This window comes from Onychomys torridus, chromosome 9, assembly GCF_903995425.1.
Source record: "Onychomys torridus chromosome 9, mOncTor1.1, whole genome shotgun sequence".
Taxonomy (NCBI): Eukaryota; Metazoa; Chordata; class Mammalia; order Rodentia; family Cricetidae; genus Onychomys; species Onychomys torridus.
This window is the reverse complement of record NC_050451.1, coordinates 34,006,059-34,025,137: the sequence shown is the minus strand read 5'-3', so window position 1 is coordinate 34,025,137 and position 19,079 is coordinate 34,006,059. Positions and strand designations below refer to the sequence as shown.

General features: G+C 38.1%; 1 protein-coding gene and 1 pseudogene across 1 annotated transcript in view; both read left to right on the top strand.

The window, feature by feature from the left end:
* Adk (adenosine kinase) overlaps positions 1-19,079 on the top strand; it is a 418,246-nt gene that overhangs the window by 69,920 nt on the left and 329,247 nt on the right. The window lies entirely within an intron of this gene.
* On the top strand, positions 8,049-8,395 carry LOC118591511 (annotated as a pseudogene).

The following is a 19,079-nucleotide window of genomic DNA, read 5'->3' as shown; positions in this document are numbered from 1 at the left end:
GCATGTTGTCTGTGCTACTTTCAGTCAACTAATCATTGAGATGGACCTGTAGAGGATAATCTTAGCTCATGTCAGTGACTGGAATCTGTGACTTCCAGCAGACTGTGACTGGAAATTTGTTTTATTATCATTTTATTCTCTGGTGCTAGCTCCCTCTGTGGAACTCCATAAAGACTGCAGCATGATTTCCCATAATGTAGCAGAGCAATTAAGATACGATACAGACTAGATTGGAACCTTCCCTTGAAGTTTCAGTTAATAATCAGTTCCATGTGACATTTTGACCTAGGAGTCATCCCTCAAGTCCCCTTCTGTTGTCGTTGTTTGTTTTTTTAATGTTTACCATTACAGAAGTACTTCCCAATACAGCACGTAAAATGCATTAATTTGTATTATTCTTGAAATTGTTCAGTGTTAGAAATTGTTTTAATAAGAAATTTAAAATATTGTCTAAATATCATAAGTAATGTAAATCCTTCACTTTGGCATATTTAAATGTTGTTCTCTTTATATTTTCTTAGAGAGCAAAAAAAAAAAAATCTTTATTTTCCCACAACATTTGAATCAGTTTTGTTTATTTGTACTTCTAATTTTAGCAACCTTTTCATGTTGGTAATCAAGTTTACAGTTACTGTAACTGCTCTTTTGGGTTATAGCTTTTTAGGTTTCTCTAATCAGATTTTTTTTTTTTTTTTTTTTTTAAATATGTAGTTCTGGGCTTTGGATGTAGCTCAGTGGTTTTGAGTGCTTGCCTAGCCTATTCAAGGGTGCGCGCGCGCGCGTGTGTGTGTGTGTGTGTGTGTGTGTGTGTGTGTGTCTGTATATGTGTGTTTAGTGGATGAGAGGAGCATAAATCTTTTAGATACTTAATCTCTCAAAAGTCATGAGATTGGCTGGACCCCTATCAGAGAACTTCCTTCTGCAGTAAACGGGAATTAACACAGAGATTCACAACTGGACAATATACAGAGAGTGAGGAATTTTGGAGTACTTAATAATAAATAGGATGTTTTCATGAACCCTCAGGGATCTGCTCTGAAGAGGAAATGGGAAGAGGGTAAGAACCAAAGGTGATGGATTACTCCAAGAAAACAGTGTCTTCCAGACAACAGTACTGAGGCATATACAAATTCAAGAGCCGGTGGTGGCAGCCTGCACAGGACCTGCACAGGTTCAAGCCAGACAGGGTCCCATCCCTGAGAGGGAGTAGACAGAGGCTCTCACCCTAACCAAGAAGCAATCCGCAACTGATACCCTCTGGCAAAGGGGAAGTCAGTTCTCCAATGGAGTGGGTGTATTGTGGGAGCCCGTTTTCAGTTCCTTGTGGCTTTACCCAGCAGGTCCGCATAGAGGATGATTAGGGCCACCGGCCTGAGTGCAGGTGTCTGAGATGGTCTGCACTTGGCTGTGCTGGGGGAGGAGGTCTTTTGCTCCACCCCCTGGCGTCTCTATAAATACCCTGGGGCAGAGACAGTCAGGGCCCATTGGAAAAGGTTCCAGGCACCCTCGAGGCTGTCCTTTATTTTCTATCTGTTTATCTCCGCACTATAAATCCTTCTATCTAATATTTCCCGCTGCTCACACTCAAGAAAACTCTGGGAGCTGTGGGGTGGTGGGTAAACGCCCCACAGTGTATCGTCCACACTACTGGGCAGGCCCCATGCCCAGGAGTAATTGGTCAACACAAAATAAATTTAGCAGTATTATCATGGGCTTTTTGTTTCATTTTGTTTTGTTTTGGCACTTTTTTCTCTTATTGATCTTTTGCTTTTTTTTGTTTTTGTTTTTCTTTTTGAAAGAGTGGGTTGTGAGGTGGAAGTGAGAAGGATCTAGGAGAAACTGGGGAAGGGAAAAACATGTTCAAAATATTTCAGTTTAAAAAAGTTGTGAGATTATATACTACTCTCATGAAGCTTTTGCTTGCAAGTAACTCACAGAATCCTAGATGCAGATGATTTTGAGTTTATCATCTCTAGGGTTCCGTTAGGCTGCTAACCCTTAATGGTTACAAATAGCTGTTGCTGTTCCAGAGGTAAGCTGTGGTTGGGAATATTTATTGACAGTAAGAAAGTATTTCGGGTTGGGGATTTAGCTCAGTGGTAGAGCGCTTGCCTAGCAAACACAAGGCCCTGGGTTCGGTCCTCAGCTCCAAAAAAAAAAAAAAAAGAAAAAAAAAAGTTTTTTGTTTGTTTGTTTTTTGAGGTAGCGCCTTTCCTGGAACTTGCTTTGGAGACCAGGCTGGCCTGGAACTCACAGAGTTCCACCTGGCTCTGCCTCCCGAGTGCTGGGATTAAAGGCATGCGCCACCACCGCCCGGCTTGTGTTTCTTTTTAAAAATCTCTCAAACAGACCTTATAATATGTTTGGCCTCTATATCACATGTTCTTTTCTAAATCACTTGCTTGCAAGAAAATAGTTACTTGGGTTGGGGATTTGCCTCAGTTGGTAGATACTTGTGTAGCATGTTTGAAGGCCTACACTCAATCCTCAGACTATATAATCCTTATAAAACAGGGCATGGTGAATGATGGAATGTCAAGTGGGTCACCATACCCACTTGACGTTTACATAGGTTGTGGGCATCTAAACTCATGTCCTCATCCTTCAACAGCATGTGCTCTATCTCCTAAATCTTCTCTCTAGCCTTGAAATATTTAATAGTATAAAGTAAATGATTTTTTACTATGAGTCACCAGGTGTTGTTTAATGCCTAACTTAAACCTTCCCATTTTCATTATTGTAATGAAAATGTTCCTCACATTTCTGCCTGTTTTCAGGTAAAGACAATATTGAGTACCATTCTTTTAATTTTAGTAACGACTCTCCTGTGGCATAAAAATCATAATTAACCAGGATTTTCTTTTCCGTTGGTGCTAGGAATCCAATATATTCAGTATATTCTTATTTTTATGCTTGCTTATTTACTTATTGATGACTTGATCTCACTGGCAGGCCTGAACTTGGTAAATAGATCAGACTGTCCTTAAACTCAACGGCCTCTTCCTCCCCTGAGCTGAGATTAAAGGTGTGCACCAGCATGCCTGGCTCAGTATATTTTTTAATGAATAATTACCGTGCCAGAATGTCTCCAACTCTATCCATTCTTCATTCTTCCTTTTTTCTTTTCTGAAATGTTATAGTAGGACCTGGGATTGTCTGTTCATACTGCTTATTCAGTAACGTTCTGTGTACTTTGTGCTTTTCCTTCCTAATTGTCCACTTCTCTAAAATGTGAATTGGTCCACACTTGACCAGAATATTGAAACACCTTGAGAGCTGGATGTGATGAATCATGGTGTAACCTAGGACTTGTGAGGCCAAGGCAGGATTGTCTGGATCTTGATGCTGGCCTGAGACAAACAAACCCTACAAAACAAAACCACTTCAGTAGTTCTGTATTGTCAGTATCAGGCATGGTTTGTAGCTTGTTGCTAATTGGGACCTTGCCTTCTCCTCTAGTGATAGTCCTGGGTCAGCTTTCTTCTGCCCTTTGCCAACTTCTTTTTTTTTTTTTTGGTAACTGAAAATGTAGCTATTTTCATCTGAAAGCTCCCATTCAGCCCTAATAAGTTTGCTTCTATCTACTGTGCTGTAATTTTTCTGGGAGTCTCCTGTAAGACTGACTTTCTCTCAACTTGTGGTGTATCCAGTTATGCTGGGGGCGCTGCATAGTTTTGTCCATTGGGTTTTGTTGCTTGAATTCTTCAATGCCTGTGGATTTTTTAATAACTATGACTTGAAATGAAAGTTAAATTTTAAGAAAATTATGTTTTATCATTTGTGGGAATTTTAGAAAACTGATAGATTTTAAAGAATAATCCAAAGAGTATGATATATAGTATATTTGTCTGCACTTATGGGGTAGATTTGTTCAGACAATTTAATATAATTGTGATGTTTTTGTAGTAAAGGTTGCAGGAATTAGTAAAGATTCTGATGAATAATTTAACCCTGTGAGACTGCGGTAACTAAGAGCGTGGGTGTTGCTCAGTGATGTAACACTTGTTTAGCAGTTTGATAGTGAGCCTGAGAAGGAGAGTACATTATAAAACATCTTCAGCACACAATTTCACTCTTTACATAACCACATACACACAAATATATGGATGTGTGTACATGTGTATTTATGCATTTGTAGCCCTAGGGTATAGTGATAGCACGTTAAGAAATGAAAATAAAGCAACTTTCTTTTGGATTAGCTTGACCAAGAGTGAGCTCAAATATGTTTTCTCTGCTAGTGTCTTCTCTCTGACTCTGAAAAAGGACTTTGTTCAGTATTTATTGAACAACACAGAAAACATGAGGTGAGTGGGAAAGAGAGATGAAGATTCTTTACAGAAACTTAACCAAGTGTCACAAGGGAAGACTTGACTGACCCTAGTGGACTCAGCACTCAAGAACCACAGACATTACCAACCTATATCTGTATGCTGCCTTCATTAGTTATGGGATATTTGTTGTTTAAGGTTATTTTCAACGTCTTGGCTGCTTTCAGCAATGAATTACCGTGACACACTTACGCACAAACATTATTCTGTTGTATTTTGTATAAACTTTGCATGTTTACAAAGGATCAGGCATTGGATTAAAGATGGAAACTATATTTCATACTATGGACTCTAGGCACCTAAAGGATTTGTAATACATTGCTTTATTTGGTGATAAATTGAGTCTGGTGGAAATTACTAAACTACTCAGGGTCACCCTGCTGGATGGAACAGTGCATGGACTAGAGGAATCTAGGTCTCTCCTTTCATAGACTGGTATGTTCTTTTCACCATTGGGTATGCTTGATCTAAAGATACCTTATTTATCTTGTTTCTGAGTCTCTGAAAGCTTTGTTTGACCAGAACATGAGTGACTATCCAAAATGCTTAAAAACATTTTTCCCTAAAGTGCTTATTTTCATTGTGAATTGACTTTCAAATAAGTACAGAGAATAAAAACCAATTTTGCCCACCAATCTTAACAAATCTCTAAATAGTGTGGAGTATTGATTTGTAGTCTTAAAAATTATTATTATTTGTTGTTGTTTGAGACAAGGCTTCATTACATAGCTCTGGCTGCCTGGAACTTGCTATGTAGAACACGCTGGTCTCAAACTCACCGAGTGCTGGGATTAAAGTCATATACCACCAGGCCCAACCTTAAAAATGTTTAAATGGCATCCTACCCATGAGTTTCAACAGTTTTGGACATATATGCATTTCCATTCATGTATATTCTGTCAGGTTTCCTATGATTATGTCACTGTGTGCTCATTGTCCTCGTGAAGCTTCTTGCTAATTTGTCCATTGTCATTCTTCTCGTTTTCTTTAAACAAATTTTGCTCATGTTCTGTCCTTTGGTTCTTGTTCCACCTAAATTCATATTTGACTTTATGTGTGCATGCATGTGCGCTGTGATTTTTCAGATTCTAACACAAGGCACAGAGAAACTGACTGAAAGAGTCACGTTGTGTAGGGCAAGGCGTATCATTGGAAGGGCCTCATTGGAGGGTGATTCAGTTCTAGTGAATCTTCCGTGTTGTGGCCCCAGAAGTCAGCATCTGTAGGTCTTGATTTTCTCAGTTAGTATTTTCTAGTACCATAACCAGCAGTGGCCAAGACTTGGCTACCAGCATGCCTGTGGACCTAGGGAGGAAATTCAATGAGTTAGGATTTTACTTCCATCTTTTTTAAAATTAGAAGTAGACTTACATGGCCAGGTGGTGGTGGTGCCTTTAATACCCAGTGGTAGGCGAATCTCTGAGTTCTAGGCCAGCCTGGTCTACAGAGTGAGTTCCAGGACAGCCAGGGCTCTTACACGGAGAAACCCTGTCTCCCTCCCTTCCCCCTCGCTCCAACCTTTCCTCCCTCCCTTCCTGCCTTTTTTGATTCTTCCAGTAAATCAGTTTGCTTTTTACTTGTGTCTTCTCTCAGGTTCATAGAGCAGGTACCATCCTTTCTTCCCCTGTAAGGTTTGGTCTTAGATTTGCTATAATTTGTTTATTTAATCAACATTGTTTCTTTTGCTTTAAAGTTTCTACTTACTAATGACATGTTTGTTTTTTATTTTTTATTTTTTTACAAAAAAAATATTCTATTGAATTTTTTCACATTTTAGTACAAGGAACAGATATGGGGATCAGGATCAGATTAAAAAAAACATAAAATACACTTTTATACAAATTGAGATGTTTAATTCTTTCACATTAGAACAAAGGGAAAAATTAAAGAGAAAATTCTAGAAGGTTCTGAGTAGAAAACAGAACAACTATAGTATATTTGATTAAAACCATTACTTGTTGGAAATACATAATTTTAGATAATTAAAAGTTTAACTAGCGGTCTGTGGAGATGGCTCAGTGGGTAGAGTGCCACCACGAGGACCTATTGTGTTGTCATGAGGACCTACTGTGTCAGCATGAGGACCCACTGTGTCATGAGGACCTACTGTGTCAGCATGAGGACCCACTGTGTCAGCATGAGGACCCACTGTGTCAGCATGAGGACCCACTGTGTCAGCATGAGGACCCACTGTGCCATCATGAGGACCTGCTGTGTCATGAGGACCCACTGGTGTCAGCATGAGGACCTAGGTTTGGATCCCCAACCCATGTGAAAGCCAGGCAGCATGCACCTGTAACCCAGTACTGGTGGAAGTGGGGTGAAGATACAAGTGTTTACACACCTGTGCACACCCACATATAGCATATACACATTTATACAGTAAAATAAAATAAGTCCAGGGAATATGTTTGGCTTCGTTTACCATTAGTGTTTTGGCCTTGTTTTCTTATTACCTTTAAAAAGCAGATATAAAATTTACCAAATTTAGTAACTGGTTTAATTTTTATTTTGTTTCCATTTCCTTTATATTCCTTTCTTTAGGTGGTACGTGTTTATTTTAGTTCATGACCTGATTTGTGTTCTGGCCATTATCCAGTACTCTGCAAATATTTAGAAAGATTTTCCTGTTAGTGAAGTTTGAGCTCAATCTTTAAAACATTCAGTGCCTTATTTAGGCATACTTGACACATATAAATAAATATAACACAATATATAAATGTATTTATAAGTGTAATTTATATATAATTTGTAAATATATTCATATAACTTAAACCAAACAAGTAATAGATTCTTTTGTCTTTTGTGAAAAGAATCATATTTCATTCTCATCATTCAATTGTATAAATTCAATTTTTATATTAAAATTGGTATTTAAAATGTATTAAAGACCACAGGCTAAGTTCTGAGGTGATTTTTAGTCTTAATGCCATTATAGTAGTGGTTAACTTCTCAGTAGTTAAAACAATGCCACAGTCCTGATTCAATTTCCAAGTGTAGTTTTGCTTGCTAACTTAATTACATTTCATTATTCACTTGTAGTATTTTACCGTTTCCTCCTGTTACACAGTTGTTTTTTAAAGAAATATTCATAAGGTCAGTGTGGAAAACTCTACCAAAGCAAGGGCAGTAAGCCACCAGATGGTGCTGTTTCACCGCCTTATCTACGACGCGATTGGAAACGTGCAGTCTTAAAGCATGGAAGAGCTAGAATTATTTAGAGATACTGTTGGGGGCATAACTGAGTACTGTAGAAGGAAGTATTCAGAGATCATAAGCTTGAATCCATTTCCATGTTAAATAGTCAGGGCTGTAGTTTACATGTTAGAGAACCTTTTTGTTTAAAACACTGTTTCTGATACTTTCTTTTGACAGTGGAAGCAAACTTAGGCTGTGTATGTGCGTGTGCGTGTGCGTGTGCGTGTGCGTGTGTGTGTGTGTGTGTGTACATAGACATCCATGGTCTCAATGTGAAGCCCCAGTTGACCGTAGACTCTTACCTTCTTGGTTCCTACTCTCAAGTGCTGGCTTTGTGGATGAATCTGCCCAGAGAAACTGATTTTCAGGTGCTGGAGGTTAAACCACCAGACTCTGGCACTGAGCTCTACGCCAGTCCCGAGAAACAACTCCCCCTTTTCCTCTTTTTTAAAAGAAATGTTGAGAGAGCAGGACGTCCATCTTCGAGTCGTAGCGATTGTGGTGTCGATCACCCGGGAGCGAAACAAGAATGGGTGATGTGGAGAAAGGCAAGAAGATTTTTGTTCAGAAGTGTGCCCAGTGCCACACTGTGGAAAAGGGAGGCAGGCATAAGACTGGACTAAATTTCCATGGTCTGTTTGGGAGGAAGACTGGTCAGGCCGCTGGATTCTCGTACACAGACGCCAACAAGAACAAAGGCATCAATCACCTGGGGAGAGGACACCCTGATGGAGTATTTGGAGATCCCAAAAAGTACATCCCTGGAACGAAAATGATCTTCGCTGGAATTAAGAAGAAGGGAGAAAGGGCAGACCTAATAGCTTATCTTAAAAAGGCTACTAATGAGTAATTCTACTGCCTTATTTGTTTTATTTTATTTTATTTATTTTAGTTTAGTAGTTTAGTTTAGTTTTTCGAGTCAGGGTTAAACAAAAAGCTTTGCACCTTTTCCTGGAATTTACTCTGTAGACCAGGCTGGCCTGGAACTCACAGAGATCCACCTGGCTCTGCCTCCCGAGTGCTGGGATTAAAGGCGTGCGCCGCCACCGCCCGGCTCTGCCTTATTTATTACAAAACAAATGTCTCATGGCTTTTAATGTGTACCATAATTTAATTCATACATCAAAATTCAGATCATGAATGGCTAACAATGTTTTTGTTGGGCGGTCCTGATTTAAGTAAAACTGACTTGTAGTAAAGTGGATATGATCTTTTTTTAAAAATAACAATTCCAGTCATATACTATCACAGCTCTCCCTTTCTCAAGATCAGATTGGACTTATTAAAGTTCTACTTTCCACAAAGATGGGGTGTCACCTCAAACCTATTGAATGGTTTTATACTTAAATTTATATAACTAGGCATATGAATATGTTCAAACACTGGGAAAATTCTGTCACTCTCTCAGAAACAAGAAGACTCACCTGTGTTTCAGTTTGTGTTCACTGGCCTGTTATAGGCAGTGGAATGTCAGGAAGCAACTGTCTATTCTTGACTTGATGATGTCATTTTCCCTGTCAAAGGTTGCTGCCTTTTACCATTGAAAGGCACTTACTGTGATCTATGTATAATATCAAATAAAAGAGTATTTAACACTTCAGAAAAATTTAAAAAAAAAAAAAAGAAATGTTTGTGTGTATGGGTGTTTTGCCTGCGTATATATCTGTACCACATACTTGCCTAGTGCCTATGGAGACCAGAACAGGGCACTGGCTCCCCTGGCACTGGAGTTACAGATGTTTGTTTGCTGCTGTATGGATGCTGAGAACAAAACCTGTGTCCTCCTCTACAAGAGCAGCCAAAGCTCTCAGCCACTGAGCCATCTCCCCAGCCAGCCCTGCCCCTCCTCCTTGTTTTTGGCCTTTTATTGTCTCATGTAGGCCTGGCTGGTTTTAAACTTATTATATAGCCGAAGATGGCCTTGGACTCATGACCCTCTGATCTCCCAAGTGCTGAGATTACTGGTATTGACCACCATGCTCAGCTAGAGAAACTTTCTTTAATTTTCTTTTAAAGTTAGATGTATTCATTTTGTATGTATATATGTGCAGGCCTGTGTACCATAGCAGGTATGTGGAAGTCAGAGGCAACCTGTAGAAGTTGTTGGTTCTTTCCTTCAGTTATGGGTCCTGGGATTAAACTCAGGTGCCCAGGCAAGTGTCTCTACCTGCTGAGTCATCTGTTCGCCCATCGAGAAACATCTAATACTATTAAGTAAAAATAATTTAATTCAGCACAAAATCCTATTAATTGCAACTTCTATGCTTAAAATGAAATTATTTATGAAAGGAGATATATATGACCAAAACTTACGTTTCAAATTTTCTTTGTATTTTCAAATAAATACTACTGTCCCCCTGGAATTAGTTATTTTATGTATTCTTGATTATTCCTAAAGGAGAGAAAATTAACTTTTTTTGTTTCAGTTTGTTCATTTGTATGTCTGTCTCTCTTTGTGTGTCTGTGTATCCATCTGTCTGTCTGTCTATCTGCCTGTCTATAGGCAGGTTGTTATTATGTAGCCCAGGCTGGCTTGGACTTTGTAGTATCCCTCATTTCTCCATTCTAAGTGTGAGCCATCATGTCTGACTGAAAATTAGGCTTGGTCACCAGTGAGTTCCTTAATTTTATAAAGAAGAAAGATAACTTTTGTAAATATACTTATATGTTAGGAACAAAATAGCTGTGTAGTACAATAATTACAGAGATGCCCAGTTGAATGACCTTTACAGTCACAATGGCAACCTGATGAAATGTACTTCTCATTGAACTTAGATAGCCTGGCCCCAGGAGATGGTTCTAGGATTTAAATCAGGCATGTGGTACATACCTGTAAGCCTTGAGCATGGGAGGGTAAAGCAGATGGATTGGTCTCAGGGGAAGGGAAGGAGGGAGAGAGGGAACGGAAATATGTTTTTAACTTTTTTGTTTGTTTGTTTTTTCGAGACAGGCTTTCTCTGTGTAACTTTGCGCCTTTCCTGGAACTCGCTTTGTAGACCATGCTGGCCTTGAACTCACAGAGATCCACCTGCCTCTGCCTCCGGCGTGCTGGGATTACAGGCGTGCGCCACCACCGCCCGGCTATTTTTAACATTTTATAATTATTGTGTATGTGTGTGCATCCACAGTGTTTGCCCACACCTGCATGCACATGTGAAGAGTACAGAGGAGAACATCTCATGTTTTCTATCACTCTCCATCTTATTCCCACCATGCATTATTTCTCATTGAACCTGGAACTAGGCTGCCAGCCAGGAAACCGCAGTGATCCTTCTGTGTCTGTGCTTCCTTCCCTCAAGCTCTGGGGTTACAGGTCTAGGAACAGTCGTAGTTGCTGGCGATTCAGACTACGGCTTCTCCTGCTTGTGCAGCAAGCACTGTTACTCACCGAACCATCTTCCCAGGCGTGTGGTAAACATGTGAAGGCCATGTCATTGTATATTTGTGTCTGGACACGAGAGTATAACATAAATGTAGGTGCCATTGGAAGTAATTACCAGAACCGTTGTTATCTGTGTCAGCTAGTTTATTAGGATGTAGGAAATCAAGCTTTCTTTAAATCTTACATTTCAGTTTAAGTTAGCAAATTTTCTTGTATTCCTTATCTTTGTTTTTGAATAGCCATGATATAACCGTAATCTTTTTATATGCCACTGAAGTGAGGAACTACTGTAATGCTTCATTTGTATTGCCTTTAAAAACAAGCCTTTTGTCATAGTTTTAGAGTCCTCATCTGTCTTTCCTGGAATAATGTAAACTTCATGCTTTGTTTCCCTCATCAACACCATGCTGTGCATACACAAGGTGGAAGCCTTGCATGTATTCATTATACTATAACTGAATAATTACGGTAACTATTATGGTAATAAGGAAATTATTTAACTTTTCCCTTTAGTTGAGATGTACATAATGACAATGAGTATCCTGTACTTTTAAATCTTATACTTTTCTGAACTCTATGAATATTATTATTTGTAGTGCTTGGGACCTTTTGTGGTCCAGGGAAGGACTCTACCCTGGAGAAACATCCCTGCTCCCAAAATTGTTTTGTATAGAGGGCTTAAAAGGATTATGTCACTGGAATTTTTGGAATCAAAGTAATGTGAATAAATATACTTTCTCAGAGATTTTAAGTATTGACCAGGTTATTGCTTCTTGTTAGAAATGTTGGTAAATCAAGGATTTATGACTAGTTGAGCTATATGTCCTTTACAATTCTATTGGTATATGTTTGGATAAATTGTTGAAAATAACTTTTTACTATTAAGTTTGGAGGACAATTTGGTTTAGCTGATTTTTACTGGTCGATAAAGCTGATAATTTTTCTATTGTTTTGATTTTTGTTTTTATTATCCTGGAAGGAGTACACTTTTTTGTTCATTGACTATTTGAAGAGAAAGATTGGTTGTAGAGAATTGGGAGAGAAGAGAAGGATAAACAGGATCACACAGTTTATGCTTTTTAAAGATTTATTTATTTCATTTTATGTATATGAGTGTTTTGTTTGCATGTAAGTCTGTGCACCACCTGTGTGCCTGGTACACGCAGAGGTCAGAAGAGGGCATCAGATTGCCTGGAACTGGAGTTATAAACTATTGTGAGCTACCATATGGTACTAGGAAATGAACCCAGATTCACAAGAACCAATTTTTCAGCCCATATTTAGTGTTTCTCTTTACTGTTCTTTTCTTATCTATTTATTTTCCATATCTTTCAATAAAGTGAACTATGCCACAGACAATATTTGTGTGAAATCTCCTTCATTTTTGCTGCTCTTATTAGGAGTAGGGTCCTTTGCCATTTAATGGCTATAATGATGACTGCATTAAAACATTGACATCTTAATTTTGTTTTTTGTAGGGGCAGGGTAATTATTTAGCTTTTCTTACTGTCTTTAACTTTTATTTTTGCATACTAGCAGAAAATTTATGGGTTTCCTGGGTGGTGGTGGTACATGCCTTTAATCCCAGCACTCAGAGGCAGGCAGATCTATGAGTTTGAGGCCAGCATGGTCTACAGAGTGAATTTCAGGGCAGTCAGAGCTTCACCTGGAAACCTTGTCTTTAAACAACAACAACAACAACAACAACAACAACAAAAAAGAAAGGAAGAAAAGAAGAAAAGAAGAAAGGAAGAAAGGAGGAGAGAAGGAAAGAAGGAAAGAAGAAAAGAGTACATGGTCTTACTTTTTAACTGTTTTATATAAGTTTATATAAGTTTAACCATTTTAATAAAGAATATTGAGCAGATTATGTTTTCTCATGTATCTTTCTTCCTCTTCTCCATTCCTTCCCTCCGTCACTGCTCCTCTGAATTCTGTTGTGCCACTGTCTCCTTATTTGATCATGTAATGGTTATACCAGAAGAGAAGAGGTAAAACATAACCCTGAACATTTCCAGTGTCTGGTATTATAGATGAGCAATACTAAGGAGTGCCCGTAGGATGTGATGACTACTGCTTTAGAATTATGTATAATGTTCTATAAGAGCAGTGCATTTTCCTTCACCTATGAGAGATACAAGATGCTGTCAGAGAGATTCATTGAGGTGGATTTTGAAGGATTATTAATAATTATTGGTTGTAAGGGGACTGATATGAACCAAAGAGTATTCTGGTAGTCTAAATAGAGGGGTATTGTGAATACGGAGATGCCTGTGTGATTGGAGAAGAATTAACTACTTACTGTATAGGCGGTTAAAATACATTGTATTCCATGGTGTGAGGAATGAGAAGCTAAACATACAGGTTGGACACAGAAGCTGAAAGTGTTGTGTTTTTATGAGAGGTGGTGGGGCCTGTGGGACATTTTAAAGCAGCAAACATACTTAATCTGTATTTTATGAACTGATAGTCACTAGAATTGAGTTTGAAGCAGAGTTGAGGGTGGAGATAAACAAACTAGTTTGAAAGATTTTCATAGGACACATGGATGCAGTAATGATGTATATCTTATACTAAAGTAGTATTGGACGTTACTCTAGACCAGAGGGGATGGATTGAAATACATTCAGTTTAGTGGAGACAGTGCACACAAGAGTTTGACGCTAACGTGGGCTAAGAATAGTGAGTTCTGGGCTAGCTTAGGCTACAAAGTGAAGAAGAAACTCTTGAAAGAAAAGGAGAACAAACAACAAAACCAGCAAAACCAACTAGAAACATCAGCACCAGAGCAAGTTTCAGCATCAGAATTGACAGGGTATAATTACTGATGAGAGTGTATGAAGGGAGGATTTTTGTTTGCTTGTTTGTTTTGTTTTAAAGGAATGAAACTTTTTCTATTTTAAAATTTGTTATTTTTTATTTTATGTGCATTGATGTTTTGCCTGCATATATGTCGGTGTGAGAGTGTCAGATCTTGGCATTACAAACAGTTGTGAACAGCCATGTGGGTGCTGGGAATTGAACCAGGGTCCTCTGGAAAAGCAGTCAGTGCTTTTAACCGCTGAGCTATCTCTCCAGCCCATGAAGGGAGATTTTGACATTTGTGTAGACAGAAACTGATGCTTCTAGCTTCAGAAGGAAAAACAGCGTGGTTTGAGGGAAGGAATTTGGGTTTGTAACATTTGGTTTGCAGTTGTAAACCTAATGGAATATTGGAAACATTAAATTGGTTTTTTTTTTTTTTTTTTTGGTTTTTCGAGACAAGGTTTCTCTGTAGCTTTGGTGGCTGTCCTGGAACTCGCTTTGTAGACCAGGCTGGCCTCGAACTCACAGAGATCCACCTGCCTCTGCCTCCCGAGTGCTGGGATTACAGCCGCCACTGCCCGGCTGGAAACATTAAATGGTAAATTGAAGAAATTCACCTGTGAAAAAGACAGGAGAATTAGGGAGTGACAGCTCGTCATTATGCCAAGTCATCCCCAGTAAATTTTATAAATCAAAGCTGGGAAGATAGAGTTACTACTTTTTTTTTTCCATTTGAAAACCTAAATGTTACAGTTATCACAAAATTTTAATCCTTAGAATTTAAATATGTTAAAGGCTAATAGTATTAATATTGATTTACTACTTCCTACAAAGCTTACATTAAATGGCAAACATTTTGCCTTCATTATTTAATTTACTTCCCATAACAGCATGAGTTAAAAAATGCTACTATCTAGAATTTCAGGAGGGGATATATTGACCAAGATCATACAAGTGGTGGGAATTTAAACTTCAGTCAATCTTACTTTAAAACCTAGGCTTTCAGCCATTATGCTATTTGCCTGTCTTGTGGAATGAAAGCGCTGTAATGGACCTAACTAATGGACCTAACTACCACATGTAGCTTTGCTCTATAATCAAAAATATGTCATAACTAAAAATATATAATTAATGTCAAGATTAGCTATCTAATTTCCTTAATAAAAAGCTTAACCAAAAAACCCATTCATTAACTGTATCCTTGTGGTAGTCTTTTTTTAAAAAGTGTGTGTATGTGAGCACTTAATCCCACTTTCATGTGACTTGAATAAATTCTCATTAGTCTAGACCAATCATAAATGACCTCATTTTCCTTTCTAGTCATGTTTAGACATAGATAGGCTCCTATTTGACCCATCATTGATATATGACTGGGGAGATAGAGGAGTTTTGATGAAAGGTCCTGGAAAATTTTCACTCTCGTTTCTTGGTATTTCCAGTTTGATGGGTGTTTGTAATTAGGTGTACTGTTTTGTAACATTTCTCAGAATTGTTCCAGATAAAGCCAACACATTGATGGCAGTATAAATGAAAGGAGGTCTTCAATCCTTAATGATCTGTTGAGCTGTCCAATTACCATATCTTAACGCTGTTCTGCCTTAGGCCCACCTCGGTCTGACGTGAGTTAAAGGAGATTGTGCTGGGGTTTTAGCTCAGTGGAATAGGGCTTGCCTAGCATCTGCACGGCTCTTGGAAAGCTGCTTTCATCATTTGTGTGTATTACGTGTATCATTTATACCCTAACTCTGGTAATGATAGCACTAAACAAGTTTCAGATGAACGTAATTTGTGAATACTAAGTTAAATCTTTGATAAGATGTTAGCTAAAGGTTGATGTCACATTAAGAAAATAATGTACTGTGACCATGTGGGTATTATAACAGAAGTTCAAAAATGGCTCAGTAATAGAAGTCTTTTAACCTAATTTACTTTGTTAGTAGACCCAAGTGGGGAAACCAGACGGTCATCTTCATAGCTGTTTGAAAATGGTTCTGATTGAAGCAACTTTTGAGAAAAGAGGTGGGAGCCAAAGAGACTTTGTTGTTTTGTTCTTGGAACAGGGTTTTTCTGTGTAACCCTGGCTGTCCTGGAACTCGCTCTGTAGACCAGGCTGGCCTCAAACTCACAGAGACCCGCCAGCCTCTGCCTCCCGAGTGCTGGCATTAAAGGCACCACCAATTCCAGGCTCACAAGGTACTTCTTAATCTGATAAAATTCATTTCACTGAGGAGATTATTCAGTGGGTGAACTCTTGCTTTGTACGTATGAGGACCTGAGTTAGAATCTGCAGCACCCACATAAAAAGCAAACATGGCTGTATGTCTCAGAACCCCAACTGGCCAAAACTGCAAGCTTCAGGTTCACTGAGAGACTGTCCCAAGGCAGTAGGACGAAGCTATAGAGGAAGAAGCCTTACTTCCTCTTCTGGCTACAGACTTCCTGCTCTGGTCTCCACACGTGTGGGCACAGTGCTTCCACCACACACCAAACGCATTCATTCATTTGCTTGATTATTCACCAGCCTCGGTCCTAAAGCCAGTATCTCACTTACAAGGAAACACTTGATACATTATTCCTAAGGTCAGCAGTTAAGTACAGTTGTATAGATTACCCAAATAGTTAACATTGCTAGAGGTTAAATGCAATGAGATTTGGTGAAATAAATAGAAATGAAACCGCAGATGTTACAGTCATGGGTTTGGAAACTTTACAGAATCAAAACTACAAGTAACATACAAATTCATCAAAGATACATGTACAAAATAAACATGTTTCTGAATACTTGAAAACCGTATTTACAAAGTGAAAAAAGAGAAGATAAAATACTTATGATAAGTTTACCAGCTACTATTTAAAAGCTGTTAGATAAAAATTATAAAAACACGTATAAAAGACAGATTTGAACAAAAGAATAATATGATTACAGTCTCTGATCATAATATTTGAAAAATTACTATTGAATTTCCTTTTACTTTAATCACAGATTTTATTACATTTTACCCATGAGGCTTTGTAGACTTTGCCAGGAGGCTTTAGTGTAAAAAGCAATGATGCTACACAGTTCTTTGTTTTGGTAACAGCCTAATTTTGAAATGCTCATGTTTAAATGTTTTCTGGATTGTTTCACTATGACACCTTTACATGTGCATGTCTTTTCTTTTTTATCCCTTCCCAAGAGCCCCTTCCTCCTCCCTTAAGTAATATATTCATGTACATATATAGTTATTTAGCAGCGTTAGAGAATGCACTGAAGGTCTTATGCAGGCTAGGTGAATACTTAACTATTGATCCATATCCCCAGCCTTCTTTGTGCTTCCTGTTTGAGGTGGTGTTACACTAAGTTGCTAAGACTAGCTTTAAACTCGCTGTAGCTCAGGCAGGATTTAAGTTTACATTCTTCCTGCCTCAGTTTCTTATGAGGAATGGCAGGTTTGTGTCACAAGCCCAGCGTTAATTAGTTTCCCTTCTACTTACATGCCACACACATACACATTCTTACTTAAAAAAATTTAGTTATATGTATAAGAGATTCTTTATGAATTTGGCTTATTCTACTTAACATGACAATGTCTATTTCTATATTTTCCTGCAAAGAGTGAAACTCTACCGTGCATCTATACAGCATATTTTCTTTGTCCACCCATCTGCTGAGCGCCATCTAGGCTGGTTTCCTGCCTTGTCTTGTTGTGAATAGTGCTGCAGTAAACACTGGTGTGCAGTTTTCTGTGCTGACGGGTTGCTTTTGGCATATACCCAGGAGTAGAGTAGCCAGGTCCTATGACTTTTTTGAGGTACCTCCATACTGATCTCAGTAGTGACTGTAGTAATTTATAGTCTCATCCTCAGTGCATTAGCCTCACCCCTCCTTAATTTGTAATGATAGTCATTCTTACTGGAGTGAGATGGAATCTTAAGGACTTTGGATTTGTATTTCCCTGGTGACAAAGGATGTTGAACATTTTTTATATATTTATTGGCTTTTTTACTTCTTTTGAGAACTATCTGTTTAGTTTGTTGGCCCATTTATTACCTGTATGATTTTGGGTTTTTTGGTGTTTAATTTTTGGAATTCTTTATTATTCCAAATATTAACCCCCTGTCCATCATATGCCATAGCATTTTATTACTAGTAGGAGATCATCCAGAACATTCTTTCCATCTGCTGTGATGACTGGCAGAATTTGAGGGTGTGATTGTTCCATCATAGTGGGTCCTGAAGTGAGAAGACAAAGTTGAGTCTCAGATGATCTTCTGGGGGAATCTGCTAAGAGTGAGTGAGTGTCAGGTCTTCCTGGATGGGTGTTACTCAAGCCTATCTAACCACTCTTCATTGATACAACCTTTGTGCGAGAGCAGTGATAGTTTGTCAACAAAATTAATTTAGAAGAGATCTCTGTATCAAAGATTATATACAAGTTTTAGCTATTTGATTTAGAGAATTTATAAGCCACCGCAATTCTGGAACACCATAGCATAAAAATTTTCACAATTTATGTAAACTATGAAATGAGTTATTGCAACTAAGAAACTTATTTTCGTTTTGGTTTTTCGAGATAGGGTTTCTCTGTGTAATTTGGTACCTGTCCTGGATCTTGCTCTATAGACCAGGCTGGCCTTGAACTCACAGAGATCCCTCTGGCTCTGTCTCCCGAGTGTTGGGGTTAAAGGCGTGCACCACCACTGCCTGGTGAAACTCATTTTCAAAGACATTAAAACTACCATGTCTTTTGTTTGTTAATGTAAATGCAGCAATTCTGATACTAAAATCCATTACAAAAATGGGTACGATTTTCTATTTAATAACCATATAAGGAACTGAGTGATTCTTTTGTACTTTAATATTCAAAATTCCAAAGTTGTCCTTATGTACTTTTCAAAATTAGCAGAATGCTATTACTTATTTAAAAAATATCAGCTACTGAAACAGCTTGTAATTTGACATTAATCCAGCATATTTTTAAAAATTTAATTCAGAAACCTTTATCTTTCTCCAGACTTTTGTATGATAGTTTGACATTATAACTGCTAATGAATGAGCAAAGATTAGATAAATATACAGACCAATATATTCTTAAGATTATCACTTACTGATAGTAAATTAGATTTCCACACTAAATGATTCCTGTTTATCTAGGCAATAAAATTAAACTATTAAATTCAGTGCAACTTGTACTGTAAATAAACTATTAGCAACGAGCATAACTGTGAGAGCTGGTTATATGAATTATTCACTGCAAACTTATTATCTCTGTGTCATTAGCATGTGAGATAATGAACCTAATTACCATGGTTTTAAACTCAGGGGAGTTAGCAATTTATGTGTAGAACTTTCTGGGCTGTAGTTACACCACCCACAAGAGTGTTCA